Source organism: Fistularia commersonii, chromosome 5 (genome assembly GCF_037954325.1).
Source record: "Fistularia commersonii isolate RoL2024-O1a breed Wild chromosome 5, RoL_Fcom_v1.0, whole genome shotgun sequence".
Classification (NCBI taxonomy): Eukaryota; Metazoa; Chordata; class Actinopteri; order Syngnathiformes; family Fistulariidae; genus Fistularia; species Fistularia commersonii.
Genome location: NC_141288.1, coordinates 1,302,016 through 1,327,025, shown reverse-complemented (window position 1 = coordinate 1,327,025; position 25,010 = coordinate 1,302,016). Strand labels below are relative to the sequence as shown.

Genomic DNA, 25,010 nt, shown 5'->3' with positions numbered 1-25,010 from the left:
TTCACGAAGGTTTCTGAGTTCTCCGACCGTCTGAGACCAGACGAGGAGAAGGCGTGGAAACAGCGAGGAAACACTGAACACAAGGAAGGTAAAAGGGAGGCGGCTGGGAGGGGAAATAGTGTCGGCGCGGCGATACGAGGGATTCCTCTCCCGGGAGGCGTCGCGGCGCGACGACTTAATTGAGGAATGGCGGCGACGGATGGCGAGTTTAGGCGCGGATGATGGGAGGAAAATGCCACGCGTTTGCCGACTTGTGTTTTCCGTAAAGGTCAGACGGCGAGGCGTTCTGCCATCGCTCAAGACGGCCCCGGGGGAGCACCCCGAGGTGTGTGTGTGTGTGTGTGTGTGTGTGTGTGTTTCCACCTGAGCAGGTCCATCATCAAGCTAGGACTCGGTTCATTGGGGAGGTTTGAACCTGAGTAGAAGCCGCTCGTGGGTCGGGGTCAAAGGTCAGGGAATGTCGGGTTGGTCATGTGACCCAGAAGGTCAGGAGATGTTCTGGATTTTCCCGCCTGCAGGTCCAACCTCTTGTCCTGCTTACAGTTCTTTACAGTGCATGAGGCACGTGTGTTCCTCTGTGTGTGTGTGTGTGTGTGTGTGTGTGTGTGTGTGTTTTTGCATTTGCATATGATTCCGCGAGTGTCGTTATGTGCTTGCCTTGTGTGTACATGCATTTGTGTGTGTGTCTGTGTGTGTGAGTATGCATGAGTATTTTTATGTGTGTGTTTGTGGATAAGGCGTGCACATGTGTGTATGTGCGCGGACGTGTGTGTGTGCATGGGTGTTTGTGTACCTGCACATGTATGCATGTATGTATGATGTCGTGCAAGCGTGTGTTTACATGTTTGTGTGTCTGTGTGGGTGTGTTTGTGTGTGTCTGAATGTATGTATGTATGTGCGTATGCATGTGTGTCTGTATGTGTGTGTGTGCATGGGTGTTTGTGTACCTGCACATGTATACATGTGTGTGTGATGTCGTGCAAGTGTGTTTACATGTTCGTGTGTCTGTGTGGGTGTGTGTGTGTCTGAATGTATGTGTGTACGCATGTATGTGCATGTGTGTCTGTGTGTGTCTGTATGTGTGCGTGTGCATGGGTGTTTGTGTGCCTGCACACGGATATATGTTTGTATAAGTGTGAATAGCATGTGCAAGTGTGGGTGTCTGAATGAATGTGTGTGTGAGTATCTGAATGGTGTGTGTCCTTGTGTGTGTGTGTGTTTTAGTGCCAAGTCACATGACAGCTTAACAGTGCTAGCACAGTAATAATAATGAGCGTCTCCTCTCCACCTGCTCTGTTGGAATCTGTCACACACACAACAATCAAACATGGCGGCTCTTGTCCTCCATCTCTATGGACACACACACACACACACTTTTTTTGCAGTTGCAGCCCCCCACACACACACACACACCTGCCGTAAGCTCCGTTAGCACCGTTAGCACCGCCGCTGCTCCCTCCCCTCCTGTGTGACACTCGCCGCCCGATTTGGAGATTCGGTAGGCAACACATGCCTGTGTGTGTGTGTGTGTGTGTGTGTGTGTGTGTGTGTATCACCGTTTCCTCATAACAGCGTCCTGCATGAAGAGGCCTTCCTTGTGTTTGTCTCCTGATTAAGCCCGGTATCTCCGTCCTCCTCCGACCACAATAATGGACAATTTCAATTCGAGATCCACAAAAAACACACACACACACACACACACACACACACACCTGCTCATCAGGTTGGTGTTTTGTGTGTCCTTATGTCTGCATGGGGTTCCTCTGGATTCTCCGTGTTCCTCCCGAAGGGGAAAGATCCTCTGAAAAGCATGTGGATAAAGCAAAGCTTGCTTGTTGTTTTTTTTTTCTATCCAGCAGTTTCCTGCGTCTGGTGGCCGACATGATGTTCTAAAAAGATTAATAATTTGTGCCAGTATCCACAACATCCCCTGATTCTAGGTGGTAATTCTATTTTTTGTTATGTTATTATTATTTTTTTTCGTAATTTTAGCAATTTTTTGGCTGAATTTTAGCTTAATTGGAATTTAAATTAAATTTAATGAAAAAAAGATCATTCTGATTTACAGGATTTTTATTTATTCACATATCCGTTATTGATTTTTTTTTTTTTTTTTCATTTTGAAATTTAACGCTATTTTTCTAGCATTTATTTCAGAAATGTTTTGGTTCGTTTTCAATTCAAACGTCTTCATTTTTCTTTTTTTTTTCCCGACGAGATTGCATATTTTGATTTTAATCTCCCGCAACTTTGTTTTTCTTTTGTTTTTCTCCTTTTTTTTTCCAGACGCCGGGCTCCACCAACAACAGTTCTTCTCCAAGCACCTCCAGAGACGATACAAACGCTTCCAGTCGTAGAAAAACAAGCCTTGTTGGCGCAGAATGGAGTAAAACTTGCATTTCCGCTCAAATCTCACCCTTTCCTGCCAGAAAACACCTTTACAAGTACAGTCACTCTGAAAGCGTCGGAAAGGCGAATACCCTTCGAGTAATCGAGTATTATTTGTAATCCCCGCTGTCATCCTTAGCGTCCTGCATCACGGTGCCACCTTCGCAAAACACACACACACACTCACATATAGACAGTCGCCACAACGACCGCCAGGCTGCTGCTTGTAACCGTAAATATAGAGGTTGTTGTCGTCGCCGTGGCGATGCCGCACCCCCTGTGGGCCGTTTCCATCGATTTCAGACACAAAACCGCTTCCCACGTGTTTTTTATATTCTCCTACATAAACACGGGGAGTTTTATCGTTTTATCACCATGTTACTGACACGTATGTTACGTTGTGCCGTGAACATCGAATCCCTGTTAGCGGGTGAACGCTGGGGTCGGCAATGTTTACCGCTCAAAGAGCCATTTGTGTCGGGATGCAGGGTTATGTCCGAACCCGACAGAGCAGCAGCCCTGCAGGAGAATGATTTCACACCTGCGGATCATCAGGTCTCGTCAGGCTGACCTTAACAGGAGCCTGCTGCCGGCAGGTTGATTGTTGTCGAGAGTGGTTGCCTCCGAACGGACGCCTCTGCCGGATTCCTGTCAGCTTTTCCCGGCGGATCCTCATCTCCACAGTAAGATCCAATATCTTTGTGTCATTCCTGAGTTCAGAATTCTATGTCTGACCTTTCCTAGCAAGTTCCTGAGACTCCCGTGACGCGACACCAGAGGAAGTCTGGATCTGGCACGGTCACTTCCTTTGGAATAAACCCCTAAAGACAAAAAAGCACCATACTTCCTTAGAGTGTCTTTGCATTTGGGTTGAGGTACCCTCCAAAAATCATGACCGAGACGAAGATGTTCGAGGTTCTCTTTGGGAGTGACCAAGACGGATAGGATCGGGAGTGAGTCCATCAGAGGGACGGCACATGTTCGAGAAGGTCAAAGATGGTTGGGTCATGTACAGAGGAGGGATGTCAATATATTGGTAGACGGATGCTGGAATTGGAGGTGTAGTGGAAGACCAAAGAGAAGATTGAGGGATGTCGTGAGAGGGGAGGATACAGAGACTAGGGTTAGATGGAGAAGGTGGCTTAGCTGTGGAGCCTCCTGAAGGGGAAAAGCAGGATTTTTTCACAGGGGTGCAGGACATGTATGACCAAGACAAAATGGTGACTCAGATGGTTTGGACATGAACACTCCTCTGTTCATGTCTAGAGAAGACCAAAGAGAAGATTGATGGACATACTGAGCAAGGATATGAAGTTAGTCAGTGTGAGAGGAGGACACAGAGAATAGGGTTAGATGGAAAAAGTGGATTTGCCTTGGAGACCCCTGAAGGGAAAAGCCCATAGGGGGAGACCCCCCAAAAATTTGGACCCATTTCCCCACAGTAAAGAAAACCCCCAGAGCCACACAACCCTCTTAAAATTTAAAATGAATAAACAGTGTGTGTGTGTCTCTATTTTTGTTTGTTTTGCCTTTTATGCTATGTATAAATTTGTTTTGTTTTAAATCCGTAAACCGCAGAGAAAACAAAGTTCCATTTCTGCATACAACAAAACATTTTCAACTCTAAAAAAAGACATTGTGTTGAGGTTTACCTTTAAGCAAAATATTCAATGCCAATTTGAGTCCTTGTATTTATGGGGGAAAAAAACACCAAATTCAAACCAAAAATACCATCCTGTCACTGGCCCTTGCAGAAAGAGCGTCAAATATTTCAACACGATTTATTTAGATGTTACAAGATCTGCAATCTTGAAATTTAAAATGACATTTCAAAAATAAAAAATATATTTTAATCAAATAATAAATGTTTTCAAAAACCACAGGGAGCCACAGGCTAACGCATACATAGCTAGCTAAATCACATTCATTGCTGTGGGTTGCAGGTTGTTAGAAATTAAGGTTCAGTTGCCACGAAAAGCTTGTGACAAGAATTCTCCATGAATTTGATGACGGAGAACGTGATAAGATCCTGCAAACACAGCAGATTGTCTTCTACGATGGAGAAATAGCTGGGTGGAATATTAATACAATCAAGACAAAGAGAGGGACGTGAGCCAGTTAGCAAACAATGCTCGGGAAGTCATGACGCGCCATTTTTGTCTCGCTCAAATTGGCCTTAGATTTAACAGGATAAATGTTATTTTCTAGGACAGAAAAAACGCTCAAACAGGTTTGAGACCGCTTATAAAATCCAGAATTGTATTGAAATTCCTGTTAGCATGCTAACCAGCACGCTGGATGCGACTCCCACTGATATTGTTGTTCTCGTTCCAGCAGATCCAGCCGCCGTCCTTCGACTCAGCAGGAAATACTTCGAAACACCAGGTACTTCCAGCATTTCCGAGAACACATAGCGGAGCGGCGCCGTCCAGTCAGGACAAGCAAAGCCTAGAATAAAAGCGCCTATTGATTGTAAAACAACAGCGTCGGCGGCGTGTCCAGACCATCGCCTGGACCGCGTCCGTCCAATTTCAAGGGTGACCGCAACCGAGCGACTTCGGGGGTTTTTAATCACAAATCTGTTTAAGGTACGGGAGGCAATCATCGCTGGCCGTTTTTTCCGCTATTTCCCCCTGAAGGACTATGTTCGGCCACCCCGGCATGAGCAGCAGGTGCGGAATCGCCGTTAACTACCTTCCCTTTGGTCTCATGTAAGAGTTTGACTCGCTGGCGAGCGGCGAGGCGGCGGTGTCGGCCGTGACCGACGAATCATGCTCCCTCTCGCGCGGGAAAAAGGATTTTAATCCCAGCGTTCCGCCGCGTTCCCGTTAGCCATTAGCCACGGCTGCTACGCTATAACGATGTCGCCTCGGGGGGGAAAACGGTGATGCTACAGCAGCTAGCGCTTCGGGATCCGCGGTCCAGGTCTAGCATTTACCCGGCATGCTTTGCGGGATGCTAGCTAGCTCTGAGGTGGCTAAGGAGTCAGGATATCCATAACCTAAAACCCACCACCCTGGATTGAGCCAACCATCTTCTGCTTCTTCTCTGTGGCAGCAGCCGGACCAACCTCCTCTCTTCTCGACCACTCGGTCCACCATTTGGACCGCTGATGCCCCCACAAGACCCGGAGGTACTTGAAGTCCTCAACCCGGAGAAACATCTCATCTCCGACCAGATGAGAGCACCTTGTCTCTGAGAGGCCCACCAGATCGTCCAAGAGGGACTTGGAGGACTCGGTCCACTCTTTCAAACGCCGGCCCGGTCCTTTCTGGTCGTGAAGCCGCAGCAGAGCAACAAGGTCCAAATCTCAAAGGTGGTCCTGCTATAAGACCTCCTGCGGAGCGGGTCGGAGGCCAGCCGGCGGGTGGATTTTAGTTTCTTCCCGGTTAGAACGACACCCGCGGGGCCTCCGGTCACCTATCCATGGATTCGTCTACGATTTCCATGAACGACACGGCGACTTGGTCCCACCAGATTCCCTTTTCAGGCAGGAGCTGCTGACCTTCTACTCCAGACGAAGTTGGATCCACCCAACACAACTTGTTCAGAGTTGATCAAACCGAAGATCTTCTGCAGAGCCTCCCCTGCGGGCCTCCAGGGGCCGGACGTGGAATCGGCCGCAGAACAAACAAGCAGCTACGGCATTAAAATATATGCTTTTGCAAAAACAGGAAAAATTCTGCGTTGGGTTTGGAAATGACGGAACGAAGGCGAGACGCCGGTGTAATTACACCGCAATTACACGATTATCACAACTTTTAATGGGATCTGTGACTGCAACATCAGGACTCCGTCTTCTCATTTCCGCTATTAGAATTAGATCATAATTTGTTTTTTTATGCCCAGAAAGAAAGAAAATAGAAGTAACTGCTGGATCAAATGAATATTTACACTTTTGTTTTCAAAGCCCGATGTTTTTAATTCGAAATGTGCGGCGTTCGTTACCGACGTCCTGGCTGGGACGGCGCCCGGGCCTCATTAGCCGTTCATATCCTGACGTCTGAAATGATCCATATTGTATCGTCCGTCCGGCCGTGTTTGCAGGTATTTCATGCTAACCTTGACAGGAGCCGTGAGCTTCTGGAAGAAGCTCCTGGACGGCAGGAAAAACTCTATTTTTAACTTGTTTACCTCCATCCTGTCACTCAGCCCCCCTTCTTCGCCCACCGTGAATCAAACCTAGCGGCGCTTCGCCTCCAGCAGGTGACGGTCCCGTTCGTCGCCGCGCGAGAAGTTGTTTACCGGGATCGCCGTCCGATCCGTCAAGGACGGAGCCGCTAGCCGCTTTTTATCCCGTTGTCTTTGGATTCGTTTGAAATGGAGAGGCGACTCGATTCTCCTCGGACGTCGCCTCCGCCTTCCAGAGAAAATAAACCCCTGATCCGACATGAAGAAGGAAACGGCGAGGACGACTGGCAGCCACTTAAGCGGTCGCCTCCAAACCGCCCCGGACACCAGCTGGCTCCGAGCTAATTGAACACCTGTTTCCCGCGGCGGTCCCGCAGACTTAATAAAACACGTCAATAACTTTTCACGCCGCTGTCCTCGACTTGGAGATAAAGTTCCTCGCAGCCGTCGAAACTTCCCCGATCGAAGCGGTCGCTCAAACCGCACGACGCAGCGTTGAGCGACGCGACCTAGCGTCCGACAACCGCGCCGACCCTCGATGGAGTCGCCCGCAGGTGCGATACTGCTATTTCTACCCGCGGGGAATCAAACCAGCACCCCAAAACGGCAGGATCTGCGGATAAATACCTTGTTCTGCTGCGCGGAGGGCGACTCGGAGCCGCCGCGCAAGACCTTGTAGGCCTTCTACGGCGGCTGGAGGAAGGGGGGGGAGTACAAGTGGTGCAGCAGGGGGGCGGGATGAGGAAGATCTTACCCACAAACACACCCCTGGGCTTTGGAAGCGACCTTTCAACTTGCCACCGAGCATTAGAAGAGGCGCAGTGGACGTGGTGCGGTGCAGTCACCCTGGCTTCTCTCTGCGGCGACAAAACCGAGGTGAACGAAAAAAAAAAAACCCTGAAGAGCAGACATGGAACCGACCGCGAGAGTCGCAATTTGCCGTGGCGTTATTACGTCGTGATTACATCGGGATTGTAAATCAACCGGCGAACAGATATGCAGGTGAAAAGCCAAAGGGAAGCTCCGACCGTCACCGTAATTTCTATAATATGATACCTATAATATCATACGCTTTGAACACGACGGCTAATGTTTTTTTCTTTTTGGCTAACAAGCTTCAAGTCACCTAAACATTTATCTTCGTCACAATCGGACAAATGAAATTCTGAGGTGGTTCAGGTCTGACACAGAAAAAGACGATTTTAACGGTTCAAGCGATCGGCTGGATTGGGACAAAGCGGAGATAGAAAATGGATGGACTTTAGCGTGTCTTATTTATCGTTCATCTTTTTCATCGGCCGTGTTACAGCCACTATTCGGGGAAAAAAAAAAAGCATTTCCAGTACCTTTATGTGGATGTTTGCATTTATACATACAAAATTTGTATTTGTATTTATTTGTATATATAAAAAGTTTGTAATTATATATATTGTCTATTCTATACAGCTTTATATTTGTATTGTCCAGGACTACAGATGGAAATTAGCTATGAGCTACAATCTGGTACAAACATCTCTGCCTCTGTGCTTAATGTATTTGTACTCCGTCCTAATAAACTTCTCAACAAACAACAAACAATTAAAAGTTTCTGTGTAAATATGTCATATTACAAAGTGGACACCTGCAGCTTAAAGACGTGCAGCCTGTATACGTACACATAGATTTATTTACTTATTTTTAGCTGATGCGGCTTATATTCAGGTGCGCCTCGTGGACTGGAAATCACAGTAAAGGTGAAAAAAGAGACGGTGACTTCGGGGTACGCGGGGTAAAACCCGCCCGGAGACGAGGGTGTCCTTAAAACCAGCGTTAGCGTAGCTCATCGCAACCGCAGCCTCTATGATTCGAGAATACAGACGAGGTAAACCTCGCCTCGACGCCGCCGCGAAATCCTAAAGGCCTCCCTGACCCTGGATGCGACATCCGGATAACACCGGTCGCGAAACCAAAGGTCACGGGTGTGAACATCACCCGTCCTGGGGACGTCATTTGCTTTTTCCGTGTTGTTTTCGCCCCCCCCCCCGCCCGCGTCGCGCCGGCCGAGCTAGCATCCCCGAAATCCAGCGTCGGCAGAGGGCAAGGCCGCCGCCCCGACCCCGCTGTTTACGGCGGGATGGAATGTGAACTCCGGGTGAGAAAAAAGGAAGGGAGTTATAATGAGCCCCCCTCCTCCACGTCCGACCGCCATCCCGCAAACTCCCTCCCCCTCTGCAGGTTGTTTGTTTGGACAGACCGGCTGTCTCACAGCACAAGCCGCGGCCAGAATACTAATGGACATGACTAATGATTCCCTCGCTCCTCTTCGCCCTCCTCCTTTCACTCCCGGCTCTCCTTTTATGTCCCAAACTTTTTTTTTTTTTTTTATTCCTCCGCCGGAGTAGGAGACCCGGCCAGGAAAAATAGAAAAAAAAAAAAAAAAAAAGTATAATTCATGTGTAAATGTGACACGCACACGCGCATCTGGGTATTCGGGACGAGCGTCTCGCGGCACATGGTGTCCTCCCGGGCTTCGTCAAGCCTCCTCTGCCGGTCGGTGGGCGGACATAAAACAATCCCAAGCCGTCGTACGGCGGGTGCGTTTAATCCCCCCGTCCCTCCTCCCCGTATGTCTTAGGTGTTTAAACTTTTCAAATCTCACCCTCTCTCCGCCGGCCCGGATTAGAATACAGTGAGATTTAAACGGGGATTAGAACCCCCCACCCCCGTCCTCACAACTCCAAAGTTATTCTGGAATTATGATTTTGAGGTTCCGCATCAGCAGCCCACGAGTCCTATAAGCCTAATAAGGGGGAAGCAAACAAAGCTAACGCGTCCAAGCTAATGTGGATGGGAAAGTAAACAAAGCTAACGTGGACGGGGAAACAAATAAAGCCGATGTGTCCAAGCTAACGGGGTCGGGGAAACAAACAATGCAAACGCATCCAAGTTAATGTGGATGGGTATGTAAACAAAGCTAACGCATCCGAGCTAAGATGGTCGGGGAAGTAAACAGAGCGAATACGTCCAAGCTAACATGGATGGGAAAGCAAACAAAGCTAACGTTGACGGGGAAACAAACAAAGCAAACGCATCCAAGTTAATGTGGATGGGGACGCAAACAAAGCTAACGCATCCGAACTAACATGGACAGGTAAGCAAACAAAGCTAACACATCCAAGCTAACGTGGATAGGAAAGCAAACAAAAGTATCGTGGATGGGGGAAACAAACAAAGCTAACGCGTCCAAGCTAACAGGGTCGGGGAAGCAAACAACGCTAACACATCCAAGCTAATGTGGATGGGAAACAAACGAAGCTAACGCATCCAAGCTAATGAGAACGGGGAAACAAAAAAGCAAACGCATCCAAGTTAATGTGGATGGGGACGCAAGCAAAGCTAACGCATCCAAGCTAACATGGATGGGGAAGCAAATGAAGCTAACACGTCCAAGCTAATGTGGACAAGGAAGCAAACAAAGCTAACGCATCCAAGCTAACGTGGACAGGGAAGCTAATAAAGCAAGCGCATCCAAGTTAATGTGGACAGCGACGCAAACAAAACTAACACATCCAAGCTAACATGGACGAGGAAGAAAACAAAGCTAACGTGTTCAAGCTAACATGGACGAGGAAGCAGACAAGGCTAATGCGTCCAAGCTAATGTGTCCAAGTTTACGTGGACCTGGAAGCAAACTCAACTAATTACAAGAGCTTAAAACAAAACTGACATTATAGCCGTTACGCTGCTGTGAAATAGGAATGTCCCCTACTGGGATGAATAAAGTTTATCATATCGTATCTTAAACAAAGCAAACATGTCCAAGCTAGCATGTACAGGGAAGCAAACAAAGCTAACGCATCCAAGCTAACGTGGATAGGGAAGCAAACAAAGACCAAAGCCAACACATCCAGGCTGACGTGGATGAAATTTTTTTAAAAATTTCAAAACAATTTCATGTGTGTGTACACACACACACTCCCTTATCCATCTAACCCATAACCCCCGTCCCAGTAGTCTGTGTCGCCTCGCCGCTACATTACCATTAGCAATTCAATTAGCAGAGGGGAGTGGAAAAGAGACACTAAGTGGCTGACGCCGTTCCGCAGCAATGCTCACAATCAATTTAACTTTCCATTCAACGTCGCTGCCTGCGTCACATCAATGCGAGTGTGTGTGTGTGTGTGTGTGTGTCTGTGTGTGTGTGTGTGCGCACATTCCTGAGTGCCCCCCCGCCCCGTTTTCTTTTGTAACCTTCACACAGTTTGGGCCTGGCCAGAATCAAAACCCCCTCCGTACAAACGGCTCTTGATTGCGCCGAGCGCCGCTCACCTCCGCCGCCGCCGCTTGAAGATCAGGGGTCTTGGGGTGGATGAGTGTCGCCGCAATGTTGTTTAATATTCCGCTCAGGGCTCCATCCTGGGCCTCTAAGTGAGGAGAACTCTTAAAGTTGGGCAATCTAGCTAACTTTGATTCCCCACTGGAGCCGTAACTCAGAACAGAACAACCAGCAGATGTTCCTTATTAGAACCACCAAGCTAAAATCAGATGTTCACGCTCGGACCATCAACATTTAGACCCCGCGCTAATGATCACAGGTTCCCTGTTGATCCCGTTAGCCTGTGGACACCATGCTAATCATCAAATGTTCCTCATTAGAACCATCTCCTCATTGGCGGCATGCTAAAATCAGTTTCCTTCGTAGAATCATCACCTCATTAGCACTATGCTAAAAATCAGAGGTTCCTTGTGAGAACCATCACCGTGGTGACACCAAGCTGATCTCTGAGAACATACACCATGTGGACACCATGTGGACACCATGCTAATAATCAGAGGTTCCTCATGGGAACTCCCACCAAAGTTGTCACCATGCTAAAACTCAAAGTTACCTTCTTAGAACCCACCTTGCGGACACCAGGCTAAAAAGCAGATGTTTCTTTTCAGAACCTCCATCATTTTGACACCACGCTAATAAACTGAGGTTCCTTGTGAGAACCTTCACCATGGTAACACCAAGCCGATCTCTGAGAACATACACCATGTGGACACCATGCTAATAATCAGAGGTTCCTCATGGGAACTACCACCAGGTTGTCTCCTTGCTAAAACTCAGAGGTGCCTTCTTAGAACCCTCCTTGTGGACACCAGGCTAAAAAGCAGATGTTTCTTCTTAGAACCTCCACCATGTTGACACCACGCTGGTATGATCTGAGGTTCCTTCCCAGAACCTTCACCACGGTGACGCCATGCTAATACACAGATATTGCTTCACGGTAAATACAGCTCACTTTTTGTTTGCTAATGTCAAGCTTCCATCAGACGAGCGATACCATCTTCCCTAAGCTTGATACAAGTTCTACACACATTCCCCCTATGACTGTGTGTGTGTGTGTGTGTGTGTGTGTGTGTGTGAGGGGGGCCCCGGGGGCCTGCATTCCCTGTGTGATGTTTGCTGTAGACACACAACTGCTGTCCCTGCGGCGTCCGTCCTCCACACTAGGACGACCCACAACATGGGAACAGATGTGCAAAATTCGTTTTCTTGCAAGAAACCGCGTTTTGCTGAAAGGCGGCGTTTTGCCATTTTCCATTTCGGCACGTTTCTGTCTGACATTAGCGCGTGGCTGCGGGGCTCATTTATGCTAAATTCTCTGCCTACGTTTCCTTGCCGATGGGTAGCCAAACGCTGCACGTGGAACGTTCCAACCGAAAGTCGTGGAAGAGCGGTTTCGCGCAAAGAAAAGGCGCCATATTTGTGATCGTCCGAAACGGAAGTCAGATGTCGGAGATGACCTCTGACCTCTACCCTGCCCTCTTGTGGATGTGTCGCTAAGCAACGACGTAACGCACGCGTGAGGAATTTGTGGGCGGCGATCGAGTTCGAAGCGGACGCACCTGTTTACGTGTTTACCGTAACGCTAGCATCAATGCGTCCTCATCCTCGCCGTCTGGCGTGATGCGACAAATCCCGTTAGCGCCCGAACAAAAACCTAAATTGAATTGGAAGACCGTGTTGCGGGAAACCCTCTGGTTCGAGGCGCCGGTCCAAGTCGGGACTATATTTGCTGGAAATATCCTTCCAGCAGAAGTCTTTCGCGTTTGAAGCCTTTGACTCCACGCCGTCTCCAAAGTCGTACAAAGCGTACACTGTGAGACCAAACCTGCGTGTCGGCCCTTCATCTTCCCCGACCGCCCCGAGCGGCGCCGTCATCCTCTCCGCTCTCCTCGTTTTGGATTTTCAAGCGTCGCCGAGCAGCCGCTTTTCCTTTGGCTGGGTTTGATTAGCGAGGGGCCGCCGAGCGCAGCCCTCTGATGAAACCCCAAAGTGGAACAGGCTCCACGTTCTCGGAGATGGCGCGTTTCGCTCGAACGAGAATCGAACCAATGTAGAGTTTCCACTGGGCTTCCTTTGCTTTTACTAAAACCGAAGCCTTTATTTTGGAGGTTTCGGGGTGGGAGGGTACTTTACCGCGCCGTAAAAGTCCGCCAGATTGCAGGGGCCGACCGTCACGTCTCTCGTCCCGGTCCTGGTTCCTCCTGGTTCCTGGTCTCACCCGACCGACCCAGAACCTTCTCTGAGCTCTTTACTCGTCGTCGCATCGGTCGGCGTTACAGCCCGAGCCGTGTTTTTTCTTGGTTTTCCTCATGAAAGCACCAAGATGGCGGCTGCGCTGCGGTGCAGCGGTTAGCATCAATGCTAACCTCAGGGTGATCCAAGAACACGCTCACAGAAAACCCCTTAATTCTATGAATGGCCGTGAATAGCTGTACGTCTCTACTTGCGGCCCTGTGATGGATCCGCGGCGAACCCCGCCTTTCGTCCAATGACGGCGGGGACAGGCTCCGCCCCCTGCGACCACGGTTGCGGGATAAGCCGGATAGATAATGAATAAATGAATGCAACATTGAAGGACTCTTCTTGAATGAGCCCAGCAGCGGGATGTTGCCCGACATCTCCTCGACACGGCCCGTCTTCCGGAGGGTTCTTTGTTCCCCGGCATTGATCTGGTCTGGAGGTAAAATCCTCTCGCAAACACAATCAAACAGACCCAATTAAACACGGAGGCTCGGTCTTACGTTCCGAGCCTCTCAAAGGGAGGTTGAGAACGGAAGTTCCTGCCGCGTGACCTTTGCCCTTCCCCTCGCTGAGTCACCTACCGCCGGGCCCGGGGACGCTTTGCGTGGGTGGCGCCGTGACAGATCGGGACGCTAATGAGCGGCCTGATTACAGCGAGAAGCCCCGGGTTATCATTAGCTCCCCGAGGATCAAACACCAGTTCAAGCCAGAGTCGCTGGCAACAATTACGCTCGCTGGAGAAGAAGAATTTCTGCGCGGGCGGGTTTGGAGGGGGTGAACACCTTTTTGTAGCTAGCATCACTCAAAGGGGGGGGATGCTAATTTGGAGACGCGCATGCCTCGGGTCTGGAAGGGGTGGAATTTGAATTCCCGTGACCCGTCCGCGGGCTGCCCGGCAACGTCTCCGCTCCTTTTACCTCCACGCCTGGAACATCTGCACCTCCGTCCACCCCTTTCCGCCCACCTCGCGCCGGAGATGCCCGGGAGGGGAAGGGCTACGACTCCTCGCCCTTCTCAAAGATGGCTTCCTTTCGCCACGGTTTTCACAGCGGCCGTAAACGTGCAAATTTCACACGCGTTGTAGCACTTTGATGTGTTTTTCAGCGAAACCGCGAACGCCGTGCCTCATCCGTCGCCTCTTTGATCTCGGCCGCCGGCCGGTTCGCGGGAATCTGGAAGGGAAGGTCGCGCGAGTCCTCAAAATAGGTCCCACATTTAGCCGGAGCTGCAGGATGCGCTACATTCGTCGCTACGTCGCTCCCCCACGCACCCCCCCCTTCCTTCCCCGCCACCTCCATCCCATTCCTCCTTTTTCCCCCGGAGGCCCTTTGGGCCCCATGGAGCCTCATTCTGTCGGGGTCGGTGCAGACCCCGTAAGAAAGGACCGCTCAATGTGAGGATGCCCTCATCCCCCTACCCCCTTTCTCTCACACACACTTACTTGGCCTATAGACCAGAACTGACTCCATTCACGCCCCCCCGGAGTGGACTTCTCGGGGCCCCGCCGGCGCAATTCTATGCCTTATTGCGGAGAACCCCGCGGTCAAAGCATTCGTGGGGAAATAAACCGGCTTTGTGTTCCGGGCCCTGACATATAGGCCGGATCACGTGGGGCGGGTTCGCGGGGCAAACGTTTTAAACCAGAGAAAAAGGGCAGAGCGTCTAAAATGTCTCCTGAAGGCCTCGGCGCCGTCGTCCAGGAAGGGAAAATGCCAGAGGCCGGTTTGGAAATGAAGCCGTTTTTATGAGTTGGCTCCCCTCCTCCGCTCCTCCCCTCATCTGGACGCCGTCCAGCTTAATCCACATTTTGTTCTGACTTCCTACGGACCAAAGCCCGTTTCTCAAGCTCATCTCCGCGTCATGTTTAATCCCCCCCCCCCCCCGCCGCCGCCGCCGCCCGGGGGGCTTTCACCAGGACCACACCAAGTGTTGATTCTAAAGAAATGAAGCGGACACCTCATTTTCAAGTGAGAACGGGGCGGGGGGAGCTTTTGTCTGCGGCAGGAATGCCCATAAGACAGAGGGGAGCAGTGTTCCGTCTGACTCGGGTTGCTTTACCGGGGCTGAAGAGAGCCATGGCAACCAGAAGCAGAAGGTCTGCCGGACCACATAGCGTTGTCACAATTCGCCGGTTCTGGAGCGGGTTTGGGGGAAGGCGGGGGGGGGTTTGTCATTCCGGTCAGGCCTGACCCAAATTACGACATCCTGGGAAAAAATAAAACGTAGAGGTGGTTTGCATAGGTTCAGCCCGCGGCGACGATCAGACAAACCCACGGATCTTTGGATCGCGTCATCGGTTCGCAAACTATCAGGACGGGACGCTCGCCCGTCAATTACCGTCTCTTCGAGGCTTAATTGTCCCTCCTGTTTTCGCCTGTTCTGTCGCCTCCCGTCGGCACCCTTTTTGTTGAAATTGCAAAAACCAGCAAAGCGCCAAAAAAAAAAAAAGAACAAAAAAAAAAAAGGTAGACAACCGAGCGAAAGGAAGGTGCGGGGAAGTTCACCAGAAGTTTCCCCCCCCCGGCCGCAGCAGGGGTTGGTGCCGCCGCCACCACAATCACCCCTTTTCTGATGCTCGTCTCCCCAAAAACAAATAAATCTAAGTGACTTACTTTGCTCTGGAGGTCCGGTGGTTGTACGTCAGAGTCTGGAGAGCTGGTTCCTCTAGGCTCTTCTCATCTGCACCTCTGCCCCGCTGCCCTGCCTCCGCAATACTATTTCCCTTTGTGGGCTGAGCATACGATAGCCGTGTACTTCTTTTTTGTGTGTGTGCGTGTGTGTGTGTGTGTGTGTGTGTGTGTGCATGGGATGGGGTTTAAGGGTGTGTGTGTGTGTGTGTGTGTGCAAGGGGGGGGTTGTTGGTGACTCGTGATCAGGAACTCATTACCCCCAAGGTCACTCCAGGGACACCCAGCAGCCCCGGGGAGACTGGAGACCCGGGGCAGGAGGGGCAGGAGGGGCAGGAGGGGCAGGAGGGGCAGGAGGGGCAGGAGGGGCGGGAGGGGGTTCTGACAAAGAAGCCGGGCGCTTCGCAAAAACTCTGCCGAAAAGTCCAAAACAAAAGCAGAGCGCGGCCGCGGGGACGGGTTACATAAAGCCACAGCGAAGCCGTCGATAGATTATTGACCCGCGGCGGCTCGCCGCCGGCACCTCCGCACACAGGAAGTGACAACACACACCCGGGCGCCATTGGCGTTTTCCGTGTATGGAATCGTAGGCTCAGAAAGAAGCATCCTGCATTTATTCATAACACCGTACAGGTTAAATCATCTCAGTACGTGAAGATGAGGGTGCACGGAGGTAGCCTCCTCCTGGGGAACCTTCTAGTTGCGCTTCCTTGCCGGCACCTTTAGCTCCACGCTCGAAAACCCGGAAGAAGAAGCCGCCGCAGCATTTATGGAATAATAACCATCAGATGCTGGTTGTGTTTTATCTTCTCCCTGCCGTGTGAGGAACCCTGTTAGCCGTGAGCTAACGCTATGCAGTTCTCTGTTGGACTCCTCACGGAAGGATCCGGAGCAGAAGGTTAGGGGTTCGGCGTCCTGCTCGGTAACACTCCTTCGGTAATCGAACCGGGAATGTATCGGTTACAAGGACGACCACTTCAACCCCCCGCGCCCCCAAGAAGCCCGTTAGCCGTTAGCTAACGCCGCATTCATCCTAGCCAAATCGTAGATGTTCCTCAGCGGCCCTGGAAACCCCCGTGAGGTGTCGCAGGAGCAAAACGCTCGGACCTCATTGTCTACATTTAGTCCCAAGAAAACTGCTAATCAGTGACCAGGACGGGATGTCGCATCTCCAAGATGTATCTGGTCATGGCGGCGGGTCATGAGTTCCACCAAACACCTATGAGTTCCTTTGGAACTGTAGAAAGAACCTCGGAGCTGAGATGGTTCTAGAAGCTGAGGTCCAAAGGTCCCTGGTTCCTCTGAAGGCACCAAGAAAAGGTTCCTGGATCTGAGAATATTCCTACAATGAGAAAGCAACTTATGTCTGCTGCTATATGTGTGTGTGTGTGTGTGTGTGTGTGTGTGTGTGTGTGTGTGTGTGTGTGTGTGCCCGTTTTCTTCAGTCGGCCGTTAATAGAGATCAGCAGCTTGGAAGCGGTCAAATAAACAGATTGATTTTGTTTTTTCCTCGGTGGCTCCGGGTGAACGCGACTCCTGGAAAATGAGTTCCCGGCTTTTAATTGCTCATTTGTTCACATGACTCCCGCCTCACACACACACACACACACACACACACACACACACACACACACACACACACACACACACACATGCGCCTCGTTCAATCCCATCGGCGCTGCAATCAATCCCACCTGGAGTCCTTTACTTCATTAGTGATCGGTCCGGCGGCCGAGGGTTCAGCAGTTCAGCCGTCTTGAGGAGGATCAGCAGAAGGAAGGTAGAAGAACCGGAAGGTTCTTTTTTTCCTTCCACCTTCTCCATCTCACCCTGTTCTCTGGATCCATCCTGGTCGCTCCCACAGAGAACCTCCACATCCAGAGCATCTCACCGCTCTCTGTCCAACTGGCTGATAGTTTTCTATCTCTTCGTATCCCTGACACTTTTCTCCACCCGTTCCAACCTGCTTTTTGGACCAGAAATTAGATTTTTGATTTCAAACCAAGTAGATCAGGTTTGCTCCAGGAACATTTTTCTTTTACGTTTTACCATTGTTTTGCATTGTGATGGATCTTTCTGGTGCAGTACTCTGGTTCCGACCAGCAGCAAGAAGGTCCTGGTCGGATCCCCGTCAGTGCGGAGCCTCCATGTTCTCCCTGTGTCTGCGTGGGGTTCCTCCCATCACGGCTGGTCCATGATGGGAGCAGCAAGTGGTTCGGCGTCTTGTTCCACACTTTGTTTGGCTCCGAGGAGCCGGGAAAATTGAACCGGGAAAGTTTTAACATCTTGTGGCCAGTTGGGCAAGTTGTGGAGACCCCTCAGAAGAGCTTGGACCTCCACAGTACACCTCCTGAAGACGCTCCTGCCTCGGAGCAGGAGGCCAAGATGGTTCTAGGAGTTCCTCTGCTTTCTCAATGCGAGTCCCTGATCAGTTTCTGCGATGAGAAACTGTCCTCTGTCGTTTTGGTGTTGTTGTTCCTGCAGTCCAAACACATGCAGGAGGTTCGTCAGAGACCCTGAACTGTTCAGACGTGTGAACGAGAGGTTGAACGGTTGGATTTCTCCTCACGTGGCCTCGTAAAGCCCCACCTCTGGCGACCCTGACTCAAGGACGAGCTGTAGAGATAAAGGATAAATTCTCAGAAGTCGTACGGCTGCGCTTTTTTTTTTTTTTTGCGCAGGCAGGTTTGGAGTTGGAGGAGGATCATTAATGAGCCTCTAACTTACACCTCCCAAACATACCGTATTTTAATGACTATAAGGCGCACATAAAAGATTTTCTTCAAAATGTGCGGCGCACCCTATAGTGCAGTGTAGTAGAGACACCATGAGAACGTTAAAGGGGGAAAGTGTGGGCGTTGATTGTATATAAAATAACGGTTATGCGCGTTATGCAGAGCATCGATGTTTTAACAACCCTGAAAACATCGCCGACACTGACATGGTCGAGGCGCCGCTCACTTTCGACATCCCGTTGAGTCACACTGTGCAGAAGAAGTGGACCAGCACGGTAGTGAGATGCACAACGGGGTAGGAAAAGTCTTCTTGGAGACCACGGTTTCACTGAGAGTGGAAGGCAGCGCCGGGAGAGTTTGCGAATGGATTGTAGCTGCTCGGGCTAACGTGTCCGCCGGCACTGTTGTTCCAGCTTTCCAAAAGCCGGCTTCATTTCTGAGGAAAGCGACTCTGACAGTGAAAAAAGTGAGGCTGGCAAGTTTGATGGAGATTTAGCGCCGCTGTTCAGAAACAGAGGATGAGGACTTCCATGGATTTGATTGATGACGTTTACCGGTAAAAAAATGTGAATACCAAACTCAGTTTAGCTCCCGCTCTATTTCTAAATATGTACACTTGTATGCTTGTGTGTTGTTGTAAGGCGGACGTACTAGAGGACACCATGAGAACGTTAAAGGAGGAAGTGTGGGCGTGGATTGTATATAAAACCAGCGCCTTATAGTCAGGCGCGCCTTATATGTGGGTTGAACACAGTGATGCCACACATAACTGAGACGGCGCCTTTTAGTGCGGTGCGCCTTATGGTTGGGAAAATACGGTATGTTAATGCTACATGCATGCAGTGCCCATTTTAAAAACAGACACATCCTCAAATCCAGTTGGTCAAGCAAGAAAACCCAACGTGATCACAGATTACGACCGCTTGAAATGTGGTGTTGATGTGCTGGATCAAAACCTGCAGGCTTACGCAGCGCGCACCTGAACACGGAGATGGCCTATTGCGGTATTCTACGATATTCTGGACATGGCAGCTGTAAATACACATGTGCTGTGTAAGAAATGTGCAGGATCACACGAGTCAAGGCAAACATTCCAGTTCAAGCTTGCAGACACATGCAGGTTATTGAACAGGAAAAACAGAGCGGAGGCGCTACGTGAATGAAAAGGGTTTCTGAAGGGAAAACCACGACATGCCAAGTGTGGCGGACTTGCAACAGAAATTGTAGGACAGAGAAATGTGGCATGTAGAAAATGATCTCCATTTGTGTGTAAAAAAATCCTAAAAAACAAAAAAAGTTGTGGAATATGCTCACAATGTTTTTCTTATTCACTCAAGACCTTTGTTTTCTCTCATTACTTTTACCCGTTTTTCTCTTTCCGGGTGTTTTAAAGGACCCTCCGACATCCATGTAGTAGCTTGTTTTCCAAAAACTACCTGAATATTAGCCACACAGGCTAAAGCTAACTCAATAAGTCTGTGTACATATGTAGGTCGCAATTGTCTATAAGCCGCTGGAGTGTTTGTTTTTTAACTTTTAATTAAATACGTACCCGTAACTCCACAAATTCGTATTGGAAATCCTTTTTTCCGGCTGATGGGAAAAAAAAATGAACACAAGGAAAAGTCCATCCGTCCATTTTCTTTCCTCGCTTTGTCCGACTCCAGCTGATCGCTTCAACCGCTAGTTGTCTTTTTCGCCGTCGGACTTGAGCGTCCTCAGAATTTCACGCTCATTTTATCGGTCCCACGTGACGAACCTAAATGTTTTGGCGGCGTGAATCTCGTTAGCCCCCCCCCCCAAAAAAATCCCTAAATTAGCCGCATCTTTGTTTACGGCGGCGTGTTGTGAGAAACTAGCGGACTAGTTTTTACCTCTTGTTTTGTAGCAACAGGATGTTCCCTGGATTCAGGGCTCCTGGAATATCATAGCAGCTGTGACCTTTGACCCTACAGCGTGAAGGATCCATTTATTGGCGGCTTTAAGAAAGACTCTGGGTTTAGAGCGGACGCGGCCGTCGCTGCCGACTCCCTCCGAGTTATTAACGTCGGTTAGCGGCCGCCGGCGTTCCTCCGTCTATAAATAGTCGCAGACGTTCCTTCGCCGAAGTCGGGTTGTAAAGAACGGTCGTCCAATCATGACGGGGCTTCGAGAGCTCCCTCCTCCTCCTCCTCGCTATGAAGTCTTTCATTCCCACCAAAGCGTGCCGGCTACGCAATCAATAACCCCAGCGGCGCGAGGCAGGCTTTAAAAGATGAAATACGACGCCATTTCTAGCCGCGGGGACGGCGGAAAGTTTGCCGTGGCGTCCTGACACGGGTATTGTGTGCAGAGCTTTTGCGGGGAGAGCTAATGGTACGCTTTATTGATCGTCCGAGCCGCGATCTGTCAATCCGCGCTTGTTTGGCGGCGGAAAAGAGACGGGGCGGCTCGGCGGGGTCATCTCCAGCCATCTGCCGCTCGCGAAAAAAGAAAAACACGCAACAACCCGAGTGCCACCACATGTTATTACCGTGCCGCCTCGCAGAGGAAATATGGCCGCAAACAAGGGCCGTAATGGATTTTACCACAAACTTGCTGAGACGGGGCGTCGGGAAGGGTGAAGCCCAGAGAGGAGGTGGGGATTTAGACAGGCTTTGTTTCCGGCGTGTGTGTGTGTGTGTGTGTGTGTTAATGCAGTAGCCCCTTCAGATACGAATCACTTTCTGCGCAATTTTTTATTTTTATTTGTTTTAAGATACGAAGCGCCATTCAAGCAAATTTTGTCCTTTAAGTACCACAAAAAAAATTCATGATACAGTGAGAAAATCGAAATTTGCGCGATACGCTCCGAGCAACTCATGACGCCGCCGCACCTTCTGAAAATAATTTTAACTAATACGTTTAATCATCATGATGGGCCCTGAAAAAGCAAGTGGTGACAACAGAAAGATGCTTTTTGCTGGAAATGAAGCAGGAAATAATGTCATGTGTGACTATAACGGCGATATGTGCCGTCCTAAAGCTTAATATTCGTCCAAGGACGTTCGTCCGACGGCGTCTTGGCATGAGGACACGGAGAATGCGGGTGAAGAAAGAGACACCGTATCGCGAGGAAGCGCTCGCGATAATTGTTATTTAAAACACGAGTCAGCAGAGACGGGAGAAAGTTCATCCGAACCGACGGCGGTCGAATTTAAAGCTGGTTTGAAAACTTTCTTTTCAGGGTTTTTCTACATTAATATCCTTATTTTGTCAATTTTGGGGGTGAAGGAAAAACAAATTTGTTATTTTGAAAAGAGGGGTTCATTTAACACATTGTGGAGCAGATTAAATTTGTATCTGAAGATGTGTGTGTGTGTGTGTTCTTTTAGGCTTATTGTGGAGCCAAATCCACACTCTCATTCACACACCATGTGAGACATTCACGCTTCTGGACAATGTAGTGTTTCCTCTGAACCTCCTGCGTATTTTTGAAAAGTGGAACGGCGAGGAGAACGTGGAGACGCCGCCGCCGCCGCCGCGAGCGCGAGGCCGGGTTGTTTCCATCCACAGCTACGTTGCGCTACCTTCCTCCTGATCGCTCCCTTCATTTGTTTTGGTCTTAATTTCCCGCCGGCAGCTCCTTTCTAATGACTTAAACGTCTCCGTTTCAGTCAATAGAAGGAAAAACCCCGAAGAAAGAAAGAAACAAACGCGTGCAGCTGAGGACTATTTAGCAGCTCCTGCACAAAGCGCGGGATGATTCGGTTTAATAATGAATCGTCGGTTCGGTTCCTCCGCCTTTTTAATTAAACGGAGATGTTCCGACACCGAGGAGGATCGAATCAGAGGGTTTGTGCACGTCAGTAAGGGCGAGGATTGCCGGCAATTAGCGCGACTCCGGCCGCCGCCGCCTCATGCGCTTCATTAATAATACATTTTGTCCGTTTTTGCCCCCCGAGGAGCTTCGCCGGCTCCATCGCTGGCCTGGATTTAAAGAAAAAGATGGCGGACGGCGACGGTTCAGTATGTTTCTATTGGATCCTGAAGCTCCGCCCCTTTAACCCGCTTTAAGCCCCCGCTGACTCCCCCCCCCCCGCTTGTCCGCTGGCGGCCCAATAGGACGGCGGCGGCGACCCGGACGGCGAGCGGGCCATCTGATGAAACCAAATGAAATCAACACGTCAGAAACGCAATCGCTTTTATTTCTTCCTTTTTTTTTTTTTTTTTTTTTTCCAAGAACGCAGCTTCATCGGCTCGGCTACAACATCCCATCAGTCTCCGCCGCGTGGACGGCGAGCAGATGAAGGCGTGGAGGAAATGACACACACGCACACACACCAACCCCAGGAGTTTTTCTTTTTTCTGTTTGAAAGCGAGTATTCAATTTGTGCAACGTGTCCGGGAGGAAATGGAGATTGAATTTATGGCTGTCAGGGTGGCGGCGGGGCCACCGCGACCCCAAAACACGATCTGAAATCGGCCGGGAGGACGATCGGAACTCTCGGTCCGGGTTCAAGGAGAAAGACGTGATCTTTGTCGATGAAATTTAAAAGAAATAAACAGCTTAAGTTGGTCGTATCACACACACACACGGTGAACGTCTGCCGCTACGGATGGAGGTCCAAAGCTGGGCTGGACTTTGGTGCGGAACTACAAAAATGGCGTCGCTCTAAAAGTCTCGATCGTGATTGGATTCCATTTCTTTTTTTTCCCCCCAAAAAGACACCTTCTCTCGAAAGTCCTCCTTGTTTCCTATCAGGAATAATATCACGTTACCAGCGTGAGAACGCGCGGGAAGGATAATGATGAAACTCCTCACCCTCGCCACGACCCCGACCGTGAACTCCTAAAACAGACGAGAGCTTCCACTTTTTAGTTTTCATCAAATATGTGATTTATTTAGCATAAGTGTGTGTTTTCCCGAGACGTGCACCTCCGACGGGATCGTCTCGGAGGCCGAGGCGGCGTTCGCCGCGCCCTCCACGTCGCAACGAGCGCGAGGGGGATCCCATTATGTCCGTTTAATTTCCCGGGTTTCATGAATAAAGCATGAAGTCTTGGTGGAATACTTATTATTTATACGCCTTTGCGCGGCTAATAAAAGCCAAAAGATCTGTACTTTGCTCCAGACCCTCCCCTGCGTTCCCGCTGGAATACCGGCGACGTGATCCCCCCCCCGTGCTAAGGAGCTAGCAACAATTAGCGCTTCTTAATTTAGCGCTGCGAGGAGCAAAGGTTTTTAGCATTTAGCGTGCTACGTGCTACATTTGTTATTCAGGTCCTGACGCAAGTATTTAATCACCATTTAGAATCCATTTCATGCTAATTAGCCACCGTAGCCTTTCAGCGCCAGCATGGAAACGGTGGAAATGTATTGATTAGCCAGATAATGGGGAGGTGAAAGTGAGCTAATGCTAATTTATTAAGCTGATAATTGAGGCTGATGATGAGGGGTTTTTTTTTTGTTTTTTTTTCAGTAAAAACTATGAGATGTCAAACGGTGGGAGGCAGGACACGTGGACGGCTCACGGTGATTTGCTGAAATAAGATGGTAGATAACTAGCCGAGAAGCTACCGACAAAGTGTTTTTGTTCTGTTTGGCTAAAATGGAAAACATTTTGTCGAGGAAAATTTGAAACTCAAAGACAAAAAAAAAATATATTTTTGGACGTGTTTACAAATGGAAATAAGAATCCCTTCATGAAGACGTGAATATTAGCAATATTTCAACGATCGCGGCCCGTTTGTGCTAAAATGAGAAAACACCTTTTTAAGCACTTTTGGAAACAACCTGGCGTTTTGCATTTTGATTTCAATTTAGATACAGAAAGTTTACAACTTCTGCAAAACAGTAATTAGTCTGTCGATGTTTCTCTTATGCATTCAACGCTTGTAGACTCATCACATCAACACATTATATTCTAAACATTTGCTTTCCTTTAAACTTACTCCTCAGTGTAAAGAAAACATTGCATAAATCACACAATAAAACATACTTTTTAACTTAAGAAACAAAGTGCTTTGTGAAAACCATTACCGCTCGCTAACCGGCTTAAACCGAGCGGCGTAAAGTAAATAAAATCAGCGCAACATTTCTTGTAATGCTTGTTCAGCAGGCTACGCCTCCGGACGCGGCTAAAGCTAATCAGACAAACACAATAATAGAGGATAAACCAAGGTGGATTAAACATTAACGCTAAGTGCATTTGTAACTTGTAATAACTCCTAATACAATTCTCAACATCTACTCCGACCGGTTTTACGGGAATCCTTACTTTTCCCAGGCCGAGAGATTCTTAAACAACGGAAGAGTCAGGACGCCCGAGAAATAGCGCAACTTTATCTCGCGCGCAAGAGGGGAAAAGCATGGTCAGGGCGCCGTGACATTATCTTGCGTGCCGCTGGGTACAGGATGTTTTCAAAACATTCTGCGGTTTCTCCTTCGCACGTACGCCGCAATGAGACGCACCAACAATTCGGCCGTCCGTCGGCAAATGGTTGTCGGCTCCGTACGTCACTAGGAGATATCCGAATGAAAATTGCGAAGGATTCAACGGTCCATCAGTAAACAGATTTCCGTTACGCGCGTCATAAAGGAAGATATTCGAA

The 25,010-nt window shown here is 49.4% G+C and overlaps 1 protein-coding gene across 1 annotated transcript in view; it reads right to left on the bottom strand.

The window, feature by feature from the left end:
- Positions 1–16,005, bottom strand: part of ptn (pleiotrophin) — a 29,734-nt gene extending 13,729 nt beyond the window's left edge. The window contains exon 1 of the mRNA XM_086146314.1: positions 15,688–16,005. The gene's annotated coding sequence lies outside the window, so the exon portion shown is untranslated. The remainder of the gene's footprint in view (positions 1–15,687) is intronic.
- Between the last annotated feature and the right edge of the window lie 9,005 nt (positions 16,006–25,010).